Here is a 27,715-nt window from a genome sequence, read left to right as displayed (position 1 = left end):
CACAAGACAGGGATGCCCTCTCTCACCACTCCTATTCAACATAGTGTTGAAAGTTCTGGCTAGGGCAATCAGGCAAGGGAAAGAAATAAAGAAAGAAATTCACTTAGGAAAAGAAGAAGTCAAATTGTCCCTGTTTGCAGATGACATGATTGTATATTTAGAAAACCCCATCGTCTCAGCCCAAAATCTCCTTATGCTGATAAGAAACTTCAGCAAAGTCTCAGGATACAAAATTAATGTGCAAAAATCACATGCATTCTTATACACCAGTAACAGACAGAGAGCCAAATCATGAATGAACTTCCATTCACAATTGCTTCAAAGAGAATGAAATACCTAGGAATCTAACTTACAAGGGATGTAAAGGACCTCTTCAAGGAAAACTACAAACCACTGCTCAGTGAAATAAAAGAGGACACAAACAGATGGAAGAACATACCATGCTCATGGATAGGAAGAATCAATATTGTGAAAATGGCCATACTGCCCAAGGTAATTTATAGATTCAATGCCATCCCCATCAAGCTACCAATGAGTTTCTTCACAGAATTGGAAAAAACTGCTTTAAAGTTCATATGGAACCGAAAAAGAGCCCGCATTGCCAAGACAATCCTAAGTCAAAAGAACAAAGCTGGAGGCATCACGCTACCTGACTTCAAACTCTACTACAAGGCTATAGTAACCAAAACAGCATGGTACTGGTACCAAAACAGAGATATAGACCAATGGAACGGAACAGAGTCCTCAGAAATAATAGCACACATCTACAGCCATCTGATCTTTGACAAACCTGACAAAAACAAGAAAAGGGGAAAGGATTCCCTGTTTAATAAATGGTGCTGGGAAAATTGGCTAGCCATAAGTAGAAAGCTGAAACTGGATCCTTTCCTTACTCCTCATACGAAAATTAATTCAAGATGGTTTAGAGACTTAAGTGTTAGACCTAATACCATAAAAACCCTAGAAGAAAACCTAGGGAATACCATTCAGGACATAGGCATGGGCAAGGACTTCATGTCTAAAACACCAAAAGCAATGGGAACAAAAGTCAAAATTGACAAACGGGATCTAATTAAACTAAAGAGCTTCTGCACAGCAAAAGAAACTACCATCAGAGTGAACAGGCAATCTACAGAATGGGAGAAAATTTTTGCAATCTCGTCATCAGACAAAGGGCTAATATCCAGAACCTACAAAGAACTCAAACAAATTTACAAGAAAAAAACAACCCCATCAAAAAGTGGGCAAAGGATATGAACAGACAGTTCTCAAAAGAAGACATTCATACAGCCAACAGACACATGAAAAAATGCTCATCATCACTGGCCATCAGAGAAATGCAAATCAAAACCACAATGAGGTACCATCTCACACCAGTTAGAATGGCAATCATTAAAAAGTCAGGAAACAACAGGTGCTGGAGAGGATGTGGAGAAATAGGAACACTTTTACACTGTTGATGGGATTGTAAACTAGTTCAACCATTATGGAAAACAGTATGGCGATTCCTCAAGGATTTAGAACTAGAAGTACCATATGACCCAGCCATCCCATTACTGGGTATATACCCAAAGGATTATAAATTATGCTGCTATAAAGACACATGCACACGTATGTTTATTGTGGCACTATTCACAATAGCAAAGACTTGGAATCAACCCAAATGTCCATCAGTGACAGACTGGATTAAGAAAATGTGGCACATATACACCATGGAATACTATGCAGCCATAAAAAAAGGATGAGTTTGTGTCCTTTGTGTGGACATGGATGCAGCTGGAAACCATCATTCTCAGCAAACTATTGCAAGAACAGAAAACCAAACACCGCATGTTCTCACTCATAGGTGGGAACTGAACAATGAGATCAGTTGGACTCGGGAAGGGGAACATCATACACCAGGGCCTATCATGGGGAGGGGGAAGGGGGGAGGGATTGCATTGGGAGTTATGCCTGATGTAAATGACAAGTTGATGGGTGCTGACAAGTTGATGGGTGCAGCACGCCAACATGGCACAAGTATACATATGTAACAAACCTGCACATTATGCACATGTACCCTAGAACTTAAAGTATAATAAAAAAAAAAAAAAAAAAACCCTGGGACTGGAGCCACCTCCGTCTAATTGTCTGCCACTTAATTATTTTCACAGTCCACAGGGGACAGATTTTCCCCTGCATTTTTCACCTGTGTCCCAAGCAGGGTCTCAAGACTCCTCCCTATTTCCCATTCCTCCAGCCTGACTGGCTTGCAGTAAAATACTAAATTTCCAGTTCCTTCTGACATTCCCAAATGCCAACTTTCCCTTCCTAATTCACATTATCAACTATTTGTCCTTTAGTGTACATTTGAAATACTGTATTTTAATTAATCATTTTTTGACACAGCATGGATGGCATTTTAAAAAAGATTTGTTATCTGTTTGTAAATATTTCCCATGAGAAGAAACCAAAGACTCATCCCCTGACACTATATTGTAAAAAATCTCTGTGCCCCCCCCCTTTTTTTTTTTTTTAAATCTTCCCTAGGTACAGAGATCTTATCAGAATATTTTTGGGTCAAGGTTTCCCTTTGGAAACTTTATAAGGTAATGTGTCCTCAGTCACCCTTCAGTTTTTTCCCTGGTCCTGGGTTTCAGTCCTTTCTGGGGATAAATTAATATATCCACTGTGGCTGTGTATGCTAGAATCTCTGGTAAATTTCAGCTCCTGGCCTGGAATGGAACTCTGGGTATCTGGGAATGGGAGACATAGGACAGCCTGAGGTTGGAGTGTAGCCTCTCAAGGGAGCAGGTTGATGCCTTGGGGTTGAGAGGAATCTCCTGGTGTACTCTTCCTTTGTAAAGCAAACCCTTTGAGAAGTTAAGATTGTCTTCAAACCAACACAGCTTCCATTTCTGGAGACATATTGCTGGTCAATCATATGCTGGTATTGAGGGGAGAACACAGAAATAATTTCGGCCCACTGGATTCTCTAAGATTTGTGAAAGAAACAATAGTATCCCAAAAGACAGTCAAACCTGATCCCAGGGGGATGGTTCAAGAACTTGCAAAGTGAAATGTACCTGGGGCAGTCACTGAGGCATAGTGCAGTGTCTCCAGAGAGGGTGGTCATTGAGCACTTAAGGGAGCAGGATGGGGTGGGAGAATCTCTCAAGTGATTGGGTGTTGACTTGACATGTGAGTCAGATACATCTGTTTTTTAATCAGCACTGCCACTCCCTGGGATTGTCACCCTGAAAAGATTTCTTCACTTACTTTCACTTCAGTGTTTTAATTGTAACTTGCAGTTTATTAGTAGGACTAAAAGGTAAGAGGATAATCACAATGGGCATAAAAGAGGTGGGTTTTGGAAAAAAATATCTAATCATATATTCTATTTGTTAAGTATTCTCATTTACCTTTTTATTTCCCAGACTGAGTTTAGGAATTTTCTCAGGTCTGTTTTTTATGGCTGGGTGATGTCCAAGGCTTAGCTTTTAGAATGCTACCAAGGAAAAGAATAGGGAAAATATCTCTTCCATTTTGACTGTAGAAAATGAGTACATTTCTGGCCAGATGCGGTGGCTCATGCCTGTAATCTCAGCACTGTGGGAGGCCGAGGCAGGGTGATCATCTGAGGTCAGAGGAGTTCTAGACCAGCCTGGCCAACATGGTGAAACCCTGTCTCTACTAAAAATACAAAAATTAGAAATTAGCCATGAATGGTGGTAGGCACCTGTAATGCCAGCTATTCGGGAGGCTGAGGTAGGAGAATCATATGAACCACATAGGCAGAGGTTGCAGTGAGCTGAGATTGTGCTGCTGCACTCCAACCTGGGCAATAGAGTGGGACTCCATGTCAGGAAAAAAGAAAGAAAGAAAATGAATATATTTCCACAAGAAGATGTGGTAGATAATTGGTGAGTTACACAGATTTATGAAAACATCAGTTCCTCCTTTTTCAGGGTACATTTCAGTGAATACCTCTTTTCTGTATCCAATCATCTTCATTTCTGAAGTTAATGCTAAATTTTTTGAAATGAAACTTGGATCATAACATTTTTAATGGATATAATAAAATAATGTATTTATTGTTTTAAAATAATACATACTTTTGCATTTTAGGTATGTAATGTAAGCACTTTAAAATTTCCTTCCCTTATGTAAACACTGTGTTTGAGTAATTTTGCTGAATTTTTCAGTTTCAAAAACCATTTGAACAACTCTGACATGGAAATTAAAGTTTGCGCCAATGACTCCAAGCTAAGGCTATTACTGAGCCCGCAAAGGGAAGGGAGGTTATTAAAGGCCCAGTTCTTTCTAGGAAGCCTCCCCTGCAGTTGTCAGAGCCTGCTCACCCCAGCCATGGGAGAACCTTTACACTGAGAGAAGCTATAGAGCCCTGGAAAGCTGGGGACCCACAGGCAGATGCAGTATACATTAAGATGGAAGGGGATTGGGAGGGTCATACTCAGGATGAAGTTGTTATTGTTTTGTGGCAGTTTCTAGACTTTGTAAAATAAAACAAAATTAGGTTTATTTAAAAAAATTTCTAAAATATTGCAACAGAAGGAAGTACCAACTATAACATCTTTAAGGATTGCAAAGTTTAGGTGGAAAAAGGCTTTCTTAGGGAGGAGCAAAAAAGATTAGAAGGTCAGAAGGGATGGCAAATGGAGGGTGTATAAATCAGATTTAATTTTTAATTTTTAATTTAATTAAAATTTTTTTTGAGACGGAGTCTTACTTTGTTGCCCGGGCTGGAGTGCAGTGGCTGGATATCACCTCACTGCAACCTCTACCTCCTGGGTTCAAGTGACTCTCATGCCACAGCCTCCTGAGAAGCTGGGATTACAGCTGCCCGCTGCCATGCTGGGCTAATTTTTGTATTTTTAGTAGAAACAGGGTTTCGCCATATTGGCCAGGCTGGTCTTGAACTCCTGACCTCAGGTGTTCTGCTCTTCTCAGCCTCTCAAAATTCTGGGATTACAGGCATGAGCCACCACGCTCAGCCCAAATCAGATTTTAGATTAGAAAATGTTTTACCCTGAAGTCAGCAAGTTTTTAGGAGAAATATAAAATGGGATTGTATGTTGGCTCAGATTGAGAGTAGCTCAAAGTTCAGGAGCCTGTGGGAAGGAGATAAACTTAACTATATTTTGATTAAGAAGTATTTTATTTGACCACTGAAGAAAAATTCTGCTTTTTTTTAACTACAAAAAAGAAAATCTTATACATAGTGCTAGCTAGTTATTTCAGTACCATTTTATTAACTAGGGAATTCTGGCCGGGCATGGTGGCTCACGCCTGTAATCCCAGCGCTTTGGGAGGCCAAGGTGGGTGGATCACCTGAGGTTGGGAGTTTGAGACCAACCTGACCAACATGGAGAAACCCTGTCTCTACTAAAAATACAAAAAAAAAATAGCCGGACAGGGTGGCCCATGCCTGTAATCCCAGCTACTCAGGAGGCTGAGGCAGGAGAAATGCTTGAGCCTGGAGGTGGAGGTTGCGGTGAGCCGAGATCAAGCCATTGCACTCCAGCCTGGGCAACAAGAGCAAAATTCCATCTCAAAAAAAAAAAAAAATTCTTCCCACATTGCTCTTGGCAGCTTTGTTGAAGATAAGATGGTTGTAGATGTGTGGCATTATTTCTTGGCTCTCTATTCTGTTGCATTGTTCTATGAGCCTTTTTTTTTTTTTTTTTTTTTTTTTAAATCACTACCATGCTGCTTTGGTTACAACCTTACAGAATAGTTTCAAGTCGGGTAATGTAATGTCCAGCTTTGTTCTTTTTGCTTAGAATTGCCTTGGCTATTCAGGCTCTTTTTTGGTTCTATATGAATTTTAAAATAGTTTTTTAAATTCTGTTAAGAATGTTTTTGGTAGCTTGGTAAGAATGACATTAGATCTGTAAATTTCTTTGGGCAGTATGGCCATTTTAATGATATTGATCTTTTCTTTTCTTTTTTTTTTTTTGAGACAGAGTTTCGCTCTTGTTGTCCAGGCTGCAGTGCAATGGTGCAATCTTGGCTCACTGCAACCTCCGCCTCCGGGTTCAAGCGATTCTCCTGCCTCAGCCTGCCAAGTAGCTGAGTAGCTGGGATTTCAGGCAGGTGCCACCACGCCTGGCTAATTTTTTGTATTTAGTAGGGACGGGGTTTCACCATGTTGGTCAGCCTGGTCTTGAACTCCTGCCTCAAGTGATCCACCCACCTCGGCCTCCCAAAGTGTTGGGATTACAGACGTGAACCACCACACCCGGCCTGGGATTGTGTTTTTGACTTGGCTTTCGGCTTGGATGCTGTTGATGTACAGGGATCCTATTAATTTTTGTATATTTATTTTGTATTCTGAAATTTTGCTTCAGTTTTTCAGTTCAAAGAACTTTTCTATGGAGACAGAAAAGAGAAGAACTTTTCTGTGGGTTTTCTAGATATAGAATTATGTTGTCTGCAAACAGGGATAGTTTGACTTTTTTTCTTTCTATTGAATACCCTCTGTTTTCGTATCTTGCCTGATTACTCTGGTGTGGACTACCAGTTCTATGTTGAATAGGAGTGGTAAGAGAAGGCATCCTTGTCTTGTGCTAATTTTCATGGAGAAATGCTTGCAGTTTGTGTCCATTCAGTATGTTGGTAATGGGTTTGTCATAGATAACTCATTATTTTGAAATATGTACCTTCAATGCCTACTTTGTTCAAGATTTTTAACATGAAAGATGTTAAAATTTTTTTGAAAGCTCCTTCTGCATCTATTAAGATAATCTTGTGGTTTTTATCTTTATTTTTGTTAATGTAATGAATCACATTTATTAATTTGTGTATGTTGAACGAACCTCATATCCCAGAGAAAAAGCCTACTTGATCATAACTGATTAACTTTTTGGTGTGCTGCTGAATTTAATTTGCCAGTATTTTGTTGAAGATTTTTGCATATCAATGGTCCTAAGGATATTTGCATAAAATTTTCTTTTTTGTTATATCCTTGTCAGGTTTTGGTGTCTGAATGATGCTGTTCTTATGAGTTGAAGGGGAGTGTCTTTTTCTCAATTTTTTGGAATAGTTTTAGAAAGAATGCTACCAGCTCTTTTTTTTGTACATCTTATAGAATTTAGCTGTGGATGTCTCTGGTTCTGGGCTTTTTTTGGTTGCTAGGCTATTTATTACTAATTCAATTCTGTAGTTTGTTATTGGTCTATTCAGAGATTCAATTTCTTTTTTGTTCAGTCCTTGGAGGATGTATTTTTCAGGAATTTACTATTTCTTTTAGATTTTCTAGTTTGTGTGCATAGAAGTGTTCATAGTAGACTTCAACAGTTATTTGTATTTTTCTGGAGTCAGTGGTAGTATCCCTTTTGTCATTTCTAATTGTATTTATTTGAATCTTCATTAATCTACCTAGTGGTTTAGCTTATTAATTTTTTTTATAGATTTAACTCCTGGATTTCTTGATCTGTTGCATAGTTTTTTATGTCTAAATCTCCTTCAGTACAGCTCTTATTTGTTATTTTTTGCCTTCTGCTAACTTAGGGGTTTGTTTCCCGTTGCTTCTCTGCTTATTTTATTCATGAGGTTAGGTTGTTAAACCAAGCTTTAACCTAGAGGAGGCTTTTCCTTTCAGGCTTTCAGTCAACTCACAATTGTGCTGCAAAGTGCATGGTGTCCCCTAAATATGCAGGCAGAATTGTGTCTCTGCCTATTTTGTATCTATAGTCCTCTATAGTCAACATTTAGAGAGGCTAGACCTGATTTCTAAATACTTCATAGGACAGCAATCAACCATTTCACATCTTTCAATGACTCTTTAGACCAGAAACTGATTCAGAGACCATGGGGCCCAGAAACCCAGAGTAGCATGTGCACTGAGTAGACATGCAGGCATAAGAATCTCCACTTTCCCTTTCCTTCTCTTCTTAAAATGCCCACAATGTGCAGATGACACCTGCTGCCATTCCACCCATCCTGGACCTAAATTTGCAGCTCCAAACTCTGAATCTAGGTGTTGAGATTTGGGTGGGCGGGAACATTTATTTGAGAAATGCAAATTCTTTTAGTTATAAGGCTCAAAGAGACATTAAAATGAGACCACAATTATGTCTTTCTCCCTTCTTTGAGCTATGTATTTCTTGAAACTGCTTGCTATTTCTTCAAGTAGCTATAAATTAAACTAATAGTGACACACTGGACACTATAACCCACACCCTATAGCTTAACAATGTATATCCAATTAGTAATGTTATTTGTTGTAAATAAGAATTTCTGACAACCTTGTATCAGCCCACTCTCTGTTGTTGGGAACAGGCTCCCCAAAATCTGGCCATAAACAAAATCTCTGCAGCACTGTGACATGTTCATGACGGCCATAACACCCACGCTGGAAGGTTGTGGGTTTACCAGAATGAGGGCAAGGAACACCTGGCCCGCCTAGGGCAGAAAACTGCTTAAAGGCATTCTTAAATCACAAACAATAGCATGAGCGATCTGTGCCTTAAGGACACGCTCCTGCTGCAGATAACTAGCCAAACCTGTCCCTTTATTTCAGCCCATCCCTTCGTTTCCCATAAGGGATACTTTTAGTTAATCTAATATCTATAGAAACAATGCTAATGACTGGCTCGCTGTTAATAAATATGTGGGTAAATCTCTGTTCAGGGCTCTTAGCTCTGGAGGCTGTGAGACTCCTGATTTCCCACTTCACACCTCTATATTTCTGTGTGTGTGTCTTTAACTCCTCTAGTGTCACTGGGTTAGGGTCTCCATGACCGAGCTGATCTGGGCACTCTGTCCCTTTCCTATTGCCTTTACAAATCCACTTTTAACTGCTGCTAATCAAAATGTAGATTTCAGGCAACTTGAATCTTTGCTCCCAGGTTACAATTCTCAAACTTGTTCCAAATGAACTGTCTACTTATATTGTTGCCTCAGCTCTTTTGTTTTAGGTAGACATATCACTTAGAATGTGCTAGAGCAGCCTCTTTGAGGGGATCTCTCCTTTGGTTGTACTCTGCCTCCTGTAACACTCAAGAATGCAGAGCCAGGTTGATTCAACCTAGAATCTACACAGAAGGTCTGGCCTCTGCTTTAGATTTACAAAGCAGGGCCAGACTTTGGATTGAGAATGTACAGAAAACCAACAGGAGGCATTTTCTGCATTGTGAGATGTCACCGTAGACATCTTAAAGCCCCCCTTTGGGAGTGTGGTTCTTTGAGCTTTTCAGATCTTGTTCAGTGATCTGCTACAGTAATGTGAGATGCTCTTGTGTAAATAGAATCTGATGGCAGAATCTATAAGTGTAAATAAGCATCTTAGGAGTGACAGATCAAGGTCACAAGGTATCCACAGCCATGACCACAACTATACCTACCCATAAAATGTGATACTGGAGTAGAGTATTCTTGTCTTCCTTTTACACAAGAGCTAGCCAATCAAGACAGGTGATCCAGGTTCTGGAGCTCCACTAGGACAGTTTCATTTTTATTTAGAATCAGCCTGTCCCTCTCCTGCTTGGCTTATCCTTAAGCAATCAGCCTAGGATCACTGGGAATCCTCTCACAATCACCTAGGCATCTCTGAGACATTTGAGGATGACCAGGGAGGAACTGTGTCAGGCTGAAAAGAGTGGTTACTTCTGCCTCTGTCTCAGTGTAAGAGAAATGAATCATCCTGTGTTTGTACCTCCCCTCATACAAGAGATGTCTTTGGTTGATACCCAGATGAGAATTTCTTCAGTTTCCTGGTACTTGGATGAAAAACAAGGAGGAGGTCTGGAGACCCAAACAGATAAACTAATTGCTTGCATTTCATATGGCTGTTAGAAAAATAGATGAAGCAATCATGGTCCGTACCATCTAGGAACTGTTAGTCTTGCCTAGCAACTGAATACGTGGTTGAATTAAGCATCATATGGTTGGCACAATAAATAGATGTGGGCAAAAAAGTGTACTTTATTTGGGCCACTTAATATTTTTGTAACTTACGAGGTCATTTCAATGGATATTTATGGACACAATAGGTTGTTATTAGTATTTCTATTTCTTATGCCTTGCTAAGAATACATATTTGGCTTCTAATAAAATTACCCTAGAAAACCCTAAGAGATTTGTTTAAATTGCTTATTAGTATATGTTATAAAATTGACAGGGCAGTGACTAAAAAAGATTAAAATTTCACAAACTGGGATTTAATTTTCTTTTAGGTAAGCTTAGCAAAAACAGAATAGGAAATACCCCAGTGGCATAGAGAGCAGAGTTCTACATAGGGTGCCCTCCCTGCCCCAGCCTTGTTCAAGTTTACTGTTTTTGGAGGCCTTATTTAGGTCTGGCCCCACCCTGGAGTCTTGCCTCACAGAACTGATTAGAAGAGATGAGAGTACTCGGTGGTGAATCCTGCAGCCTTTCTAGAGCCAATGCTCACAATATTCTGAAACCTAAACGCAGGTAAGTGAAAAAAATAAAGTATGTATTTCAGGGTCTTAAGTTGTAGTTTTTTAATTAAAATCAGTGCTTGCAGAGACATTCCATTTACTAACCTGTTTTCTACTCTTGCAGATGCTGTAGTTGCTCTGCAAGTCACAAAAAAGTAAATATAAACACAATACAAATTTCTCTAAGCTATGTTAAAGTTTTTCTTTCTGTATCCCTCTCCTATGTTTATATTTAGCTTTTATTCTATACATTTTTTTAAAAATCAATAACAGAAAAACAAAAGAAATAAAAATGCTGGGCCCTTTTTCTAAATCCTGGGAATTATTAAACACTTAATACCAGCTCCCAAGGTGCTATGAGGATTAAATCATGTAACGTGTTATTCCCAGCAAAGTGCTCTGTAACATTCCCTTCAGCACATAGTGCCTACTTAATAAACATTACATTATTATATGTGAAAATGTTGTTTTCCTTTTCTTTTTTCTGGTTTTTTTTTTTTTTTTTTTTTTGAGACAGAGTGTCATTCTTGTTGCCTGGGCTGGAGTGCAGTGGTGGATCTTGACTTACTGCAGCCTCTTCCTCCTGGGTTCAAGTGATTCTCCTGCCTCAGCCTCCTGAGTAGCTGGGATTACAGGCACCCACCACTATGCCCAGGTAATTTTTCTATTTTTATTAGAGAAGGGGTTTCACCATGTTGGCCAGGCTGGTCTTGAACTCCTGACCTCAGGTGATCCACCTGTTTCGACCTCCCAAAGTATCCAGCCTGTTTTTCAAATGCAGATTTATTCAGACGTAGCTGCCTTCTGTTTGTTCTGTAAACTTAAAAGAGCCAGCAAAAAATATGAAAATTGATTGTCTTCATTTGTCCTAGAAGAATTTGTATTGTGACAAGAGTGCGAAGTGTAAGGGACTCTGCGGTGTCTCCTTTCTCTAACTAATGCTAAATCCCAGCACTTTGGGAGGCTGAGGTGGGCAGATCATAAGACCAGGAGTTCGAGACCAGCCTGGCCAACATGGTGAAACCCTGTCTCTACTAAAAATACAAAAATTAACTGGGCATGGTGACGCATGCCCGTAATCCCAGCTTCTCAGGAGCTGAGGCAGGCGAATCACTTGAACATGGGAGGCAGAGATTGCGGTGAACCAAGATCATGCCTCTGCACTTTAGCCTGGGTGACAGCGAGACTCCGTCTAAAAAACTAAAAAATGCTTGTTGAAAATTTCTCATTACAGTCTTCTATTTATAGTTATGCTGCATTTCCTTTGAAATTTTACGGCCATACAGTGGATGGCAGTAAATTCTTTCTTAATGTTCAAGAATGTCATAAGAAATTCTTTCTTAATGTTACACCAATATTGCAAACCAGATTTTATGAGTAAACATGTGTCTTATTATTGTTTCGTAGTTCTATATTAGTGTTGTTTTTCAGTGTAGGTTCCTTAATATTAGTTTATTATAATTTTTGTTTTACTTACGTATTGTAATTTAAGACATTTTGCAATTGTTTGTACACTTTAAGTCAATGTGGGGTTTAATAGATAAATCAGGCACATGTCTGTCACAATCAGATTATATATGTGGGTGTTTTTATTTATAAATATGACCCCTATTTTGGTTATAGCTTATCTTGTTTATATTAATTCTTAGCTGATTTTCAATGGTGGTTTTATTTTGTGTAAGTGAGTAATCATGGAAATAGTCTTCTTTTTACCATGTGTTTTATAATGAATATATATTTCCTTGTGTGAGAGAAACACTTTTGTGGTTTCAGGGTAATTTTTTTTTCCCCATTTTTGGAGGTGGAGTCTTATTCTTTTGCCCAGGTTGGAGTGCAGTGATCTTGACTCACTGCAACCTCCACCTTTTAGGCTCAAGCGATTCTCCTGCCTCAGTCTCCTGAGTGGCTAGGATTACAGGTGGCCACCACCATGCCTGGCTATTTTGTTGTATTTTTAGTAGAGATGGGGTTTCACCATGTTGCCCAGGGTGATCTCAAACTCCTCAGCTCGGGCAATCTGCCCGCCTCATCCTCCCAAAGTGCTAGGATTACAAGTGGGAGCCACTGCATCCGGCCTGAAGGTAATTTTTGAAAAGATTTATAATTCTGTATTTTTTTCAGTTTTTTAAAAAATTAATTGTTGTAAAAACTCATAACATAAAATTTATCATCTTAAATCTACTCGAGTATACATTTCAGGGCCAGGCATGGTGGTGGCTTCCATGTGTAATCTCAGGATTTTGGGAGGCCAAGACAGAGACGATTGCTTGAGCATGAAAGTTTGAGACCAGCCTGGGAAACATGGAGATTCAACTACAAATTTTTTTTTTTCCTTTTAATAGCCAGGCATGGTCTTGTCCACCTGTGGTCCCAGCTTTCTGGGAGATTTAGAGAGGAGAATTACTTGAGCCTAGGAGTTTGAGGCTATACTGAGTGATAATTGTGCCACTGCACTCCAGCTCAGGTGACGGAGCGAGACTCTGTCCCCCCAAAAAAGCTGTTCATTTCAGGCATGTTAGGTATATTCACATGGTTATGCAAAAGACTTTTAGAAATTTTACATCTTGTGAAACTAAAACTTAATACCCATTAAGTAACAACTGCCCATTTTACCTTCTCTTTATCCCTTGACAGACACCCTTCCACTTTGGATTTTATGAGTGTGACTACTTAAGATCTCTCATAAGTGGAATTACAGTCTCTATCATTTTGTTACTGGATTATTTCAGGTGATACAATATTCTCAAAGTTTATCTTAAAATGTCACAAGATTTTCTATTTTAAGGCTGAATAAAATTCCATTTTGTGTATATGTTACATTTTTTGATGTGTTTGTAAGTCAAGGGACATCTAAGTTGCTTCAGCCTTCCAGCTTTTGTGAATACTGGTACAATAAACATAGATGTTCAAATATGTTTTTTGGGTCCTGGGTTGCATAGTTTGGATATAGATTCATAAATGGGGTTGCTGTAGTTGATGATAACTTTATTTTATTTTTGAGACGGAGTCTCGTTCTGTCACCCAGGCTGGAGTGCTGTGACGTGATACCAGGTCACTGCAACCTCTGCCCCCTGGATTCAAATGATTCTTGTGCCTCAGCCTTCTGAGTAGCTGGAATTACAGGCGCTCACCACCATACCTGGCTAAGTTTTGTATTTTTAGTAGAGACAAGGTTTCACCATTTTGGCCAGGCTGGTCTCGAAGTCCTGATCTCAAGTGATCTGCTTGCCTTGGCCTCCAAAAGTGCTGGGATTACAGGCATGAGCCACTGCACCCAGCCCATAATTTTATTTAGAAACATTTATAAAATTTTAAAATAATGGCTTTAAATTTCAAAAAAATGTTTATTGAGAAACATTTATAAAATTTTAAAATAATGGCTGCATTCTTGTTTTCCACCAATCAACATGGGGTTTATTTTTATTGCATTATCAACAGATTTGGTGTTCTTTTTTTAAAAAAATTGATTATGGTCATTCTAATTGGTATGAGCTGATTTTTTTTTGTTCCTTTTTTTTTTCTGAGACAGAGTCTTACTCTGTTGCCCGGGTTGGAGTGCAGTGGCACAATCTCGGCTCGCTGCAACCTCTGCCTCCCAGGTTCACGCCATTCTCCTGCCTCAGCCTCCTGAGTAGCTGGGACTACAGGCGCCTGCCACCACGCCTGGCTAATTTTTTGTATTTTTAGTAGAGAAAGGGTTTCACCATGTTAGCCAGGATAGTCTCGATCTCTTGACCTCGTGACCCACCCACCTTGGCCTCCCAAAGTGCTGGGATTACAGGTGTGAGCCACTGCGTCCAGCCCAGGTGATTTTTATTGTAATTATTATGCATTAATCTACAAATAGTAATTTAGTGTGTTTTTTCAAATGCTTTTCCCCATTTGTATATCATTTTAATGAAAATTTACTTCAATTAATTGTTCGTTTCTAAATCAAGTTATTCAACTTTATTCTTTATTCTTTTTTTTTTTCCGAGATGCAATCTCACTCTGTTGCCCAGGCTGGAGGGCAGTGGCACGATCTCAGCTCACTGCAACCTCTGCCTCCCAGGTTCAAGCGATTCTCATGCCTCAGCCTCCCGAGTAGCTGGGATTACAGGCAGGCGCCACCACGCCCGGCTAATTTTTGTATTTTTAGTACAGACGGGGTTTCATCATGTTGGCCAGGCTGGTCTCAAACTATTGATCTCGTGATCTGCCTGCTTTGGCCTCCCAAAGTGTTGGGATTACAGGCATGAGTCACCATGCTGCTCTTTATTTGGTTTTAAGAGTTGTTTATGTATTCTGGATATAACTCCTATCACATGTGATTTGCAAATATTTTCACCCATTTTCTAGGAGACCTTGTCACTCTATTGAATGCTGTATTTAATGTGCAACGATATTGAAGTATAGTGTACTTCAATTTTTCTGTTCTTTTCTTTGTTGCACATGCATTTAATGTCATGTCTAAGAAAATAATGCCAAGACCAATATCATGTCTTTTTCTTATATTCATTTCTAAGAGATTAACAGTTATTTTTTATGTCTAAGTATTTTTTTTTTTTTTAGTATTTTTTGTCAAGAAAATGATCCAACTTAATTTATCAGTGTTATCCAATTTTCAACATTACTGTTCAAAGAGATTATCTTTTCTCTATTGTGTGCTCATGGCAACTTTGTGGAAGATCATTTGATCATATATAGAAGGGTTCATTTCTGGGCTCTCTTGTTCTTTCTTCTGTTTATCTGTTTTTGTGTCAATACCACATTGTTTTTGTTACTGTGGCTTTTATTATGCTTTGAAATCAGAAAGTATAATGCATCTTCTTTCTTTTTAATGGACGTTTTGCTATAGTTTATAATCAAATTTAAAATTTTTAAACAATATTTCTGTAAAAAAATTGTGCTATTAGAATTTTGTTAGAGATTATATTGAATTTGTTTACCACGGTATGTTGTATTGACATCTTTGAAACATATTTTATTTATTTATTTATTTTTTTGAGACAAAGTTTCGCTCTCATTGCCCAGGCTGGAGCACAATGGCATGATCTTGGCTCACTGCAGCCTCCTCCTCCCAGGTTCAAGTGATTCTCCTGCCTCAGCCTCCCGAGTAGCTGGGATTACAGACATGCACCACCATGCCCAGCTAATTTTGTATTTTTGGTAGAGACGGGGTTTCTCCATGTTGGTCAGGCTGGTCTCAAACCTCCGACCTCAGGTGATCTGCCCATCTTGGCCTCCCATGGTGCTGGGATTATAGGTGTGAGCCACCGTGCCTGGCCGAAAAATTAAATTTTTTGACCATTGAGCAATAATATGTTGAAGAGTATGTTTTATTTTCATATATTTTTAGATTTTCCAGTTCTACTTTTGTTTTTAATTCCTAGGTTTATTCAGTTTTGGTCGGAAAATACACAGTGTATGATTTTGGTCTTAAATTTATTTGTTGTTGTTCTGAGATAGGATCTTACTATGTCACCCAAGCTGGAGTGCAGTGGCATAATTTTGGCTCACTGCAGCCTCAGCCTCCTGGGCTCAAGTGATCCTTCCACCTCAGCCTCCTGAGTAGCTGTGACTACAGACCTGCACTACCATGTTCAACTAAGTTTTTGATTATTTGTAGGGACAGGACCGCACTATGTTGCCCAGGCTGGTCTCAAACTTCTGACTTCAATGATCCTCCCAACTTGGTCCCCCAGAGTATTGTGAGTATAGGCATGAACCACTGCACCCGGCTGGTATTCTTAAATTTAATAAGGCAGCTGGGTGCAGTGGCTCATGCCTATAATCCCAGCATTTTGAGAGGCCAAGGCAGGTGGATCACGAGGTCAGGAGTTCGAGACCAGCTTGGCCAATATGGTGAAACCCCGTCTCCACTAAAAATACAAAAATTAGCTGGGCGTGGTGGCATGCGCCTGTAGTCCCAGCTACTCCAGAGGCTGAGGCAGAAGAATCACTTGAACACCGGAGGCGGAGTTTGCAGTGAGCCGAGATCGTGCCACTGCACTCCAGCCTGGGTGATAGATTGAGACTCCACCTCAAAAAATAAATAAATAAATAAATTTAATAAGCCTTGGTATGATTAATAACAGAATACACCAGATGCAGATAAGAATATTTTGCATTCTCTTGATTTTGACTGGAAAGTTTTACACATAACTGTTAAGCCTAGTTGGTCTGTAATATGGTTTGGATGTCCATGTTCTCCAAACCTCATGCTGCAATATCATCCTCAATGTTGAATGTGGGACCTAGTGGAAAGTGTTTGGGTCATGGGGGCAAATTTTTCATGAATGGTGTGACACCATCCTCTTGATAATCAGAAAATTTACACTTAATTCAAATGGGAGCTGGTTCATTGAAAGAACCTAGCTTCTTCACCTCACAATTCCTGTCCTTTACCATGTGACAGGTCCAGTTACTCTTTGCCTTCCACTGTGATTGTAAGCTTCCTGAGGCTGTCACCAGAAGCAGATGCTGACACATACTTCTTGTACAGTCTGCCAAACTGTGAACAAATAAACCTTTTTTCTTTACAGATTATCCACTCTCAGGTATTCCTGTATATGCAAAATAATTAATGTAATCTATGATGTTGCCTAAGTTTTCTGTTGATTTTTTAATCTGAACCTTCTATTTATTATTGAAAATGGGATCTTGATTTCTGCAATTATTATGTTGCTATGTATTTCTTACTTGACTTTTGTTAATATTTGCTTTATACATTTTGGAGCCCGGATGTTGTACATGCACATACATATAGATAGAAAAATGTAATAGTCATAAATTCTTGATAAATTTACCCATTTTAGTATTATATGATATCAATTTTTGTCTCATGCTAGTACTCGACTTAAAGCATATTATGTTTAATATAATTATGACATTATGTTTAATATAATTATGACTTCCTCACCCAATTGTGGTTACTATTTGCATAGAATATAGATATTTTCCATTCTGATACCTTCAGCCTATTTGACTCAATGCTAATGAATCTCTTTTTTTTGAGATACAGTCTTGTTCTGTCACCCAGGCTGGCTCAATGCAACCTCTGTCTCCTGGGTTCAAGCAGTTCTCCTGCCTCAGTTTCCCGAGTAGCTGGGATTACAGGCATGCACCACCTCATCTGGCTAACTTTTGTATTTTAATTTTTTTAGTAGAGAGAGGGTTTTACCATTTTGGCCAAGCTGGTTTCAGCCTCCCAAAGTGCTGGAATTTCAAGTGTGAGCCACTGTGCCAGGCCTAAAATGAGCCTCTTGTAGGCCACGTGTTGAACGCTTTTTTCTTAAGCCACTCAGGCATTTTTTTCTCTCTCTCTCTCTTTTTTTTTTTTTTTTTTGTTATTTATTTATTAACTTTTTAAATTTTTTTTTGAGATGGAGTCTTGCTCTGTTGCCAAGCTGGAGTGCAATGGCATGATCTTGGTTCACTACAACCTCCACCTCCTGGGTCAAGCGATTCCCCTGCCTCAGCCTTCTGAGTAGCTGGGACTACAGGTGCATGCCGCCATGCCCAGCTGATTTTTGTATTTTTAGTAGAGACGGGGTTTCACCATGTTGGCCAGATGGTCTCGACCTCCTGACGTCGTCATTTGCCCACCTCGGCCTCCCAAAGTGTTGGGATTACAGGCATGAGCCCCCGCGCCTGGCCATCATTCATTTATTTTTAAGATACAGTTACACTTTGTCAACAGGCTGGTTTGCAAGGGTGTGATCATGGGTCACATTAGCCTCAAACTCCCAAACTCAGATGATCCTTTTATTTCAGCCTGTCAAGTAGCTGGATTACAAGTAAGTACCATTACACCCAGCTAGTTATTTATGTATTTTTTGTAGAGATAGGGTTTTGCCATGTTACCCAGACTTGTCTTGAACTTCCGGGATCAAGTGAATAGCCCACCTTGGCCTCCCAAAGCCCTAGGATTAATTTCTTTTTATTAAGTAGTTTAATTAATTTATATTTAAATTGATTGTTTAAAGAAAGGAAGTTAGTTACTAGTTTGTTATTGTTTTATGTGTTTTTTCCAGTTTTACTGCCTTAATTTTTGTTTATTTTAATTGTGTAGTGACATGCTTTGATTATTTATTTATTTATTGAGACAGAGTTTTGCTCTTGTTGCCCAGGCTGGAGTGCAATGGTACGATCTTGTCTCACCACAATCTCTGCCTCCTGGGCTCAAGCCATTCTCCTGCCTCTGCCTCCCCAGTAGCTGGGATTACAGGCACGCACTACTATGCCCGGCTAATTTTTTATATTTTTAGTAGAGACAGGGTTTCTCCATGTTGGTCAGGCGGGTCTCGAACTCCCGACCTCGACCTCAGGTGATCTGCCCACCTCGGACTCCCAAAGTGCTGGGATTATAGGTGTGAGCCACCGAGCCTGGACTTAATTTTTTTTAATATGTGTATTTATTAATATATTAATATTTCATTTTGCCTTTTTTTTTTTTTTTTTTTTGAGATAGAGTTTCACTGTCTTCACAGAGTTTCATTGCACCTGAGGCTGGAGCGCAATGGTGTGACCTCAGTTCACTGTAACTTCTGCCTCCCAGGTTCAAACAATTCTTGTGCCTTAGCCTCCCAGGTAGCTGGGATTAAAGGCACACACCGTAACGGCCAGCTAATTTTTGCCACGTTGGCCAGGCTAGTCTCAAACTTCTGGCCTCAAGCAATCCACCTGTCTCCGCCTCCCAAAGTGCTGGGATTACAGGTGTGGGTCACTGTGCTTGGCCTCATTTTTCGTATTCTATAGAAGTTTAAGGGTTTTATGCGCCATCATTATAGTAAAGAATGTGTGTCTATATATTTGCATTTAATAAAGAGCTTTATGTTTACAAATATTTTTATAATGGTGTCCATTTTTCAACATAAGGGACTCATTTTAGCATACTTTTTTTATATGCAGTGTCTTACTATGTTGCTCAGGCTGATCTTCAACTCCTGCTTTGAAGTGATCTGACTGCCATGGCCTCCTAAAGCTGTAGAATTACAAGCATGAGCCACTGTGCTTGGCCACCACGTAACATTTTTTGTAGAAGTATTCTAGTGGTGATAAACATCCTCACCTTTTATCTTGGAAAGTCTTTATTTTTATCTTGTTTTTGAAGTCAAATAATTGTGAATCAAGTATTATTGGTTAGAGTTTTTTTATTACATCAAAACTTGGAACGTTTTCAGACATTTTGGTCTTTAAGAAAGCTCTGGATTACTTTTATTTTTCAATATTCTTCTAAGATTTCTTTCATGAATATATTGATGTACTTGATGGTGTCTAGTAAGTTTTACCTTCCATGTTTTAATTTTCTTCTGCAATTTTATAGCTTTGAGTTAGATAATTTTAGGATATGCGCCACCTCAAACCAATCAATTGTATTTTGATGTTATATTATATTGTGTGTGACAGTATTTATGTCGTACAATTTAAGACAGTGTGGAGCAAAGTCAAATACGAATCAGCCATATGTCTACTGCCAATATAATTATCTCTGTTTGCCTCTATGAATATTATCCTTGTATTTTTTATAACTTGTTTATTTGTGGTGTTGGTTTGTTGTGAATGGTTGTTTAATCTTGTCTAGGTGAGCAGTCAAAAAAATTCTCCTAATTTCAACATCCGTTTATTTGTGAATCAATATTATGTTTGTTTGAGAGAAAAAAACTTTTGGATTTGAAGGTAATTTAAAAACTATCATAACTCTTTTTTTTTAGATATTGTTTATTTTTACCTGTCAAAAACACATAACAAAATTTATAATCAAGTATTTTAAAATATTCAGTTTAGTCATCTTAATTATATTGACAATGTTATGCAACATATCCCTAGGATGTTTTTATCTTGCAAAGCTACATCTCACTACATATTAAACAACTACCATTTTTTTCCATTTCATGGCAATTTTCAAACACTGTTTTGTTTCCTGATTCTAAGAGTGTAAGTGCTTCATATATCTTATACAATCTTTTCTGTGGCTGGCTCATTTTATTTTGCATAATGTTATCAAGACTTATCCTTATAGTTGTTAGAATATTTCCTGGTTTTTGAAAAATGAGTGATAAATTATGTTTACTGAATGATTTGTTGACAGAAATTTGCATTGCTTTTACCCATTGGCTTTCACTAACAATGCTGTGATAATTATGAGTATAAATATGATTCTTCATATGACTATTTGAAAGTTTATATATATATTGCATTCTATTAGTCTACTTTTTAACATTTGTACTCATACCAAATTGTTTTAATTCTGTAGCTTTGTAATATGTTTTGAAATCAGGAACTGTTCTGCCTCCAACATTGTTCCTTTTTTTTGAAGATTGGTACTTTATTGTCTCTTGACAAGTATATACCTTTGGGGTTGCTGTTTCTATTTCTTCAAAAATGCAATGAGAAATTTGGAAAACATTGCATTAAATCTGTGTATTACATTGAGCAGTATGGACATATTTACAACATTTATTATTTCAGCCTTTGAACAGGAGTATGCTAAAGAGTATGTTGTTTAATATCTATATATTTGTGAATTTTTTGTTTTTTTCTATTGTTGTATACTCTTATTTCATGTTTGTTATAGAAAGTAATCTATACAAATTCAGTTCTAAAAAATTTGTTAAGACTTCTTTTTTGGCCTACCAAGTGTCCTATTGAGGAGAATGTTGTATGAGCTATTGAGAAGAGTGTGTAACATTAATGTTGTTAAGGAGTATTCTCTATACCTCTTTGTTGAATCTGATTGTTTTATAGTGCCTTTAAGCCCTCTCTTTCCTTACTAATATTTTGTCTTATTTTTATTAGAGCAAGTGGGTATTAAAATACTCTACTATAATTATATTGCTCTCTATATGTTTCCTCCATTCTTTCAATATTTACTTTATATATTTGGAACTTTAATGTGAGATACACAAACTCAAACACACACACATACGTAGAAATTTGTCATAGGTTCCCAGTGAATGAATCTATTATTTTATAATTTTTTAAAAATCTCTTTGGAGTTTTGACTTTAAAGTACATTTTATAACATGATAGTCTTTAACTTAAGATGCAGCTTGTGTAATACTATTTTGACCTCTTCTGCCATTGTTTTGTTAATATTTGCATGGAATGTCTACATCCATCTTGCCATTTTTATTCTTTTGTTATCATGACACTTCAACTGACTTGTAAAAAAGTTGGATGGGCCGGGTGCGGTGGCTCAAGCCTGTAATCCCAGCACTTTGGGAGGCCGAGACGGGCGGATCACGAGGTCAGGAGATCGAGACCATCCTGGCTAACACGGTGAAACCCCGTCTCTACTAAAAAATACAAAAAGCTAGCCGGGCGAAGTGGCGGGCGCCTGTAGTCCCAGCTACTTGGGAGGCTGAGGCAGGAGAATGGCGTGAACCCGGGAGGCGGAGCTTGCAGTGAGCTGAGATCCGGCCACTGCACTCCAGCCTGGGCGACAGAACATGACTCCGTCTCAAAAAAAAAAAAAAAAAAAAAAAGTGGATGTTCATTTTTAAATTTTTTTCTATGGATTCATTGATGGAAAATATGTCTATTGAGGCCAGGCATGGTAGCTCACACATGGAATCCTCGCACTTTGGTGGCAGGTGAACCACCTGAGGTCAGAAGTTTGAGACCAGGCTGGCCAATATGGTGAAAATCCATTTCTACTAAAAATACAAAACTCATCTGGGCATGGTGATGGGTGCCTGTAATCCCAGCTACTTGGGAGGCTAAAACAAGAGAATCGCTTGAACTGGGAGGTTGAGTTTGCAGTGGGTCGAAATCATGCCATTGCACTCTAGCCTGGGTGACAAAAGTAAAACTCCATCTCAAAAAAAAAAAGAAGAAAAAAAAAAAGTGTATCCATTGATCCAAAAGTTAATTTTATATATATATTTAAATAATTTTCTGAGAAAGACTTACTAATGTTATTTTATTGTTTAATTCATTACATCTTTCTCATTTTCTTTTTTTCTGTCTTCCTTTGTGTCTTTTTAAATTTTTTTTACTGATATGCTTTCATTTCTGTCTTATTTTCTTTTGTGTATCTATACAGGTATTTTTCTTCTTGTACCTTGGAGATTACATAAAACCTCCAAAAGATAAAACAATATATTTTAACCTGGTAAAAAATAAACTTCAGTTGGATTCAACAGTTCTCTCATTACATTTGTTCTCAATTTTGTTGGCGATGTTGCCAATTACATATTTTTATGTGGTATGTTAGCAGATGTTTATAAAAATTTTTATGCTTTTATCTTTCACATTTTAGAGAATAAATAGAAATGTTTTCTGCACTATTATTATAATGCTAAGGTATTCCATTTTTGTGTATGTGCATGTCTTTCCCAGAAAGTTATGTATTTTCATATGATTATGTGTTGCTTTCTTGCATTGTGTTATTTTTAGTGGAAGAAACTCCTTTCAGCATCTTTGATATGCAGGGCAAATGCAGTGCCAATATACTTTTTCAGGATTTGGTTGTTTTGGAAGGTGTTTTTATTTGGCAGGACAGTTTTGCTGCTGGTATTATTCTCACTTGACAGCTGTTTTCTTCAGGACTTTCATTATATCACACAGTTTCCTTCTGACCTGCAAAACTTCCATGAAAAATTAACTGGTTATCTCATAAGATTATGCTTATAAATGACACATTATTTTCATCTTGCAGCTCCCAAGATTCTCGTCTGTGACTTTTTAAATTGTGCTTATATATCTGCTTGTTACATAAGTATCTTTGTATGTATTCTAGTTTGTTGAGCCTTTTCATTTTTACATCATTTTATCTTATAGTATTTCAGTTATTTTTTGTATTTTTTGCCTCCACAATTTCTGTTTTCTAATATCTTTCATTGTTTTGTTGTTATTCCCATTTTTCTGATTTTTAATAGTTGTCTGTGTTCCTGTTACACGAATGGAGTATTATTCAATTTATTTAAAATTTTTAAAACATATTTGTGCATCTTGTTTTGTTTTTGTTTTTGAGACAGAATCTTGCTCTGTGTTGGCCAAGCTGGTCTCGAACTCCTGACATAAGGTCATATATCCGTCTCATCCTCACAAAGTGCTGGAATTACAGGCATGAGCCACCATGCCAAGCCCATATCTTTATTTTTTAATGCTTGCTTTCTGAAAATTTTATAATTGATAGGGCTACATTGCCCTAATAGTTTGTATACATTGTAATCTTTATTTGAAATTTGAACATTAAAAAAAGCTACCTGTCAGTGTTTATAATGTAACTTTATCCTGGCAAAGTCTAAGACCATTTGTCTGACTAAAGATTCTGAGAGTCTTTCAGACTTTTTCTTAGGATGTGTCATGTCTGAAATTTTTTAGGGTTTTTTTTAGTTCATTCTTGTTTCTTCTTAATAGTCAGTAGTCACTTGCCACAACTGTTCACTGTCTCTTAGTAGCTGTAGCATTTACCTTTGATCTCAGTGGACTCAAAATTTTGTCATTCCAAAGTATACTGCCATTTGTTTTAGCACTTTTTGTCACGGGAAACAGAAACCAGTGTCTGCAAAAGCACCTACAAGCCAGAAATAAAGATGTGTATATTATTATTTCTCTTGCCTTTTGAAAAAGAAACCGAGTTGGCAGTTTACTTCTAAAGGCACTGTGTTACATCGGGGAACAGAAAGAGCTGCATTGGGTAAATGTGAGAGACTTTTCTCTCCCCTTTGTGTAGCTCTTTGCATTGTGCAAACCTGGGGCACTGCACACACTTAACTCATTTATTAATTCTCCACAGATAGGTTTTGGTCAGTATGTTTTTGTTACATTTATATATCTATGAAGGAATCAGAACCTGTGGTATTTTGCTATGCCGTCTTGCTTATGTAGTTGGTATGATTTTATAGGTTAAATTTGTAAAGTATATTCATCTGAGTCTAGCAGGTGGAGTCATTTGTTATTTTTGTTTCTTTCAGCTATGTGTTCTCGTTTTGCCAAAGACCTTTGGCTAGAGCAGAACATAAGAGATTCTTTCCAGAAGGTGACACTGAGCAGATATGGAAAGTCTGGACATAAGAATTTACAGTTAAGAAAAAGCTGTAAAAGTATGGATGAGTGTAAGGGACACCAAGTAGGTTATAATGGACTTGACCAATGTTTAAAAACTACCTAGAGCAAAATATTTCAGTGTAATAAATATGTAAAAGTCATTCATAAATTTTCAAATTCAAATAGACACAAGATAAGACGTACTGAAAATAAACATTTCAGATGTAAAGGATGTGACAAATCATTTTGCATGTGTTCACGTCTAACTCAACATAAAAGAATTCACAGTAGAGAGAATTTCTACAAATGTGAAGAATGCGGAAAAACCTTTAACTGGTCCACAAACCTTTCTAAAGATAAGAAAATTCATACTGGAGAAAAGCCCTACAAATGTGAAGAATGTGGAAAAGCCTTTCACCAATCCTCAAGCCTTACTAAACATAAGATTATTCATACTGGAGAAAAACCCTATAAATGTGCACACTGTGGCAAAGCCTTTAACCAGTCCTCACACCTTACTAGACACAAGATAATTCATACTGAAGAGAAACCCTACAGATGTGAACAATGTGGCAAGGTCTTTAAGAAGTCCCCAACCCTTACTAAACATCAGGTAATTCATACTGGAGAGAAACCATACAAATGTGAGGAGTGTGGCAAAGCTTTTAACCTATCTTCATAACTTACTGAACATAAGAAAAATTACACTAGAGAGAAACTCTACAAATGTGAAGAATGTGGCAAAGCCTTTAACCGGTTTTCAACCCTTACTACACATAAGATAATTCATAGCAGAGAGAAACCCCACAAATGTGAAGAATGTGGCAAATCTTTTAACTTGTCCGCAAAGCTTACTGAACATAAGTTAATTCATACTGGAGAAAAACCCTACAAATGTAAAGAATGTGGAAAAACTTTTCACCGATCTTCAATCCTTAGTGCACATAAGAAAATTCATACTGGAGAGAAACCCTACAAATGTGAAGAATGTGGAAAAGCCTTTAACCAGTCCTCACACCTTACAAGACATAAGATAATTCATAGTAAAGAGAAACCCTACAAATGTGAACAGTGTGGCAAGGTCTTTAAGAAGTCCCCAACCCTTACTGCCCATAAGATCATTTATACTGGAGAGAAATCTTACAAATGTGAGGAATGTGGCAAAGATTTTAGCCAACTCTCAAACCTTACTCAACATAAGAAAATTCATACTAGAGAGAAACCCTACAAATGTGAAGAAGGTGGCAAATCTTTTAACCAGTTCTCACAACTTGCTATACATAAGATAATTCATACTTGAATGAAACCCTAAAAATGTGAACAATGTGGCAGATCTTTTAACCAATTCTCAAACTTTACTACGCATAAGAAAATTCAAACTGGAGAGAAACCCTACAAATGTGAAGACTGTGGCAAAGCTTTTAACCAAGTTTCAACACTTACTATATGTAAGAGAATTTATACTGGAGCAAAACCTTGGAAATTCAAAGAATGTGGCAAAACTTATAATCCTCAAAACTTCCTACGTGTAAGAAAATTCATGCAGGAGAGAAACCCCACAAATGTGAAAATTTTGGTAAATAACCAGTTTTCAACCCTTTTTACACAAAATTCATACTGGAGAGAAACCCCACAAATATGAAGAATGTAGTAATACTTTTAACCAATTCTCAAACCTTACTAAACATAAGAAAATTGATACTGAAAATGTTACAAACCAGAGAGATGTGACAATGATTTTAACAAAACCTTCCAACTTTTCTAAACATAAAGGAAATCATACTGGTAAGAAATTCTAAAAATGTGAAGAATGTGACAAAGCCTTTAAGTAGTTGTCACACTTGATTGTAGGTAAGATCCATACTGGAGGAAACTCCCAGAAGTGTGAAGAATATGGCAAAACCTTAATTCCTACACCTTATTGCACAGGAAAGCATTTATACTTCAGAAAAAAATTGTACTGATATAAAGAATGTGGAAAAGCCGTTAATATGTGCTTACATCTTATTCAACATTAGAGACTTAATACTTAATAAAAGCATTATAAATTCAATTACTATCAAAAACTCAAAGTATAAGGTTTTTGTTTTTGTGTTTTGTCTTTTTTTTTTTTTTTTAAATGAGACTATGTAATAGTCTGTCACCCAGGCTGGAGTGCAGTGGTGCAATCTTGGCTTACTGTAACCTCTGCCTTCTGGGTTCAAGCAATTCTCCTGCTTGGGCCTCCAGAGTAGCTGGGACTATAGGCATGTGCCATCACACCTGGCTAATTTTTGTATTTTGTAGTAGCGACAGGGTTTTACTGTGTTGGCCAGGCTCATCTTGAACTCCTGACTTGAAATGATCCACACACCTCTGCCTCCAAAGGGCTGGCATAACAGGTGTGAGCCACTGTGCCCAGCCAGTATTAGCCTTTAAAGTAAAAAAAAGGGTTTTTATTTTGAAGACAAACATTACAACCATAAAGAGCGTTGTAGTGCCTGCCTTACTTGTATCACAGATCTTATTGTACACATTTTGTATCAGAAGCAGTTGCTCAAACTTTGTTCAAGATCAGGGAATTTATATCGGAGAAAAACTACAAATGTAATACATTTCAAAAATTTTTCAAAAACTACAGCTTAGAAAACACCAGGGGATGCATACTAAACTATATTTTTTCCAGATGCAGTAAATATAAAATACAATTCAAAAATAAGTATGTAAGTATCAAAGAATTCACAGTAGAAATATCTAAGGCACTGACACTTCAAACACTGCACTAAGTAAATGTGCTGAGTATACAAAATAACCTAAAACTAAAGTAGGTGGATAAATTATTTGTATATAACTTTAAAAGAAGTAGAAATATTTTTGCAGAGTTACAATTACATTCAAAGTATACTTTTTTCCTTGAAAAAAATTGCAGAATTTATGAAAAGTGAATAATGATGTAATTAAACTCAAATTACTTCATGCTCTTCATTCCTATTGCATTCACTAGTGAAAGCATGTGATCAATTATTGCTGCATCAAAGGTATGAGAGATTCTTTTTTGTTAGGTGGATATTAGTTTTGAATTTTTCTATGGAAGAGTAAAGACATCACAATGTAAGATGCATGATAAAAATCCAAGTGGAGAGGTTCTTTGTGTTTATAATATTGAGTGATGTATGAGGTAAGTGTTGAGATATTCTTCTGCATTATACTCCAAACAAAATAATTTTCGTTAAATTTAATTAGTATATAATTTTACTAATCGTACTTTTATGTAATAAAATGCAGTACAGCTTAAAAAATTTAGATTATTATAAAGTTAAATTTTTAATTAAAAATTTTAACATGATAAGACC

The 27,715-nt window shown here is 37.5% G+C and overlaps 1 pseudogene; it reads left to right on the top strand.

The window, feature by feature from the left end:
* Positions 1-24,187: 24,187 nt before the first annotated feature.
* On the top strand, positions 24,188-25,812 carry LOC106997382 (uncharacterized; annotated as a pseudogene).
* Positions 25,813-27,715: the final 1,903 nt, after the last annotated feature.

Source organism: Macaca mulatta, chromosome 3 (genome assembly GCF_049350105.2).
Source record: "Macaca mulatta isolate MMU2019108-1 chromosome 3, T2T-MMU8v2.0, whole genome shotgun sequence".
Taxonomy (NCBI): domain Eukaryota; kingdom Metazoa; phylum Chordata; class Mammalia; order Primates; family Cercopithecidae; genus Macaca; species Macaca mulatta.
This window is presented reverse-complemented; position numbering and strand designations above follow the sequence as displayed.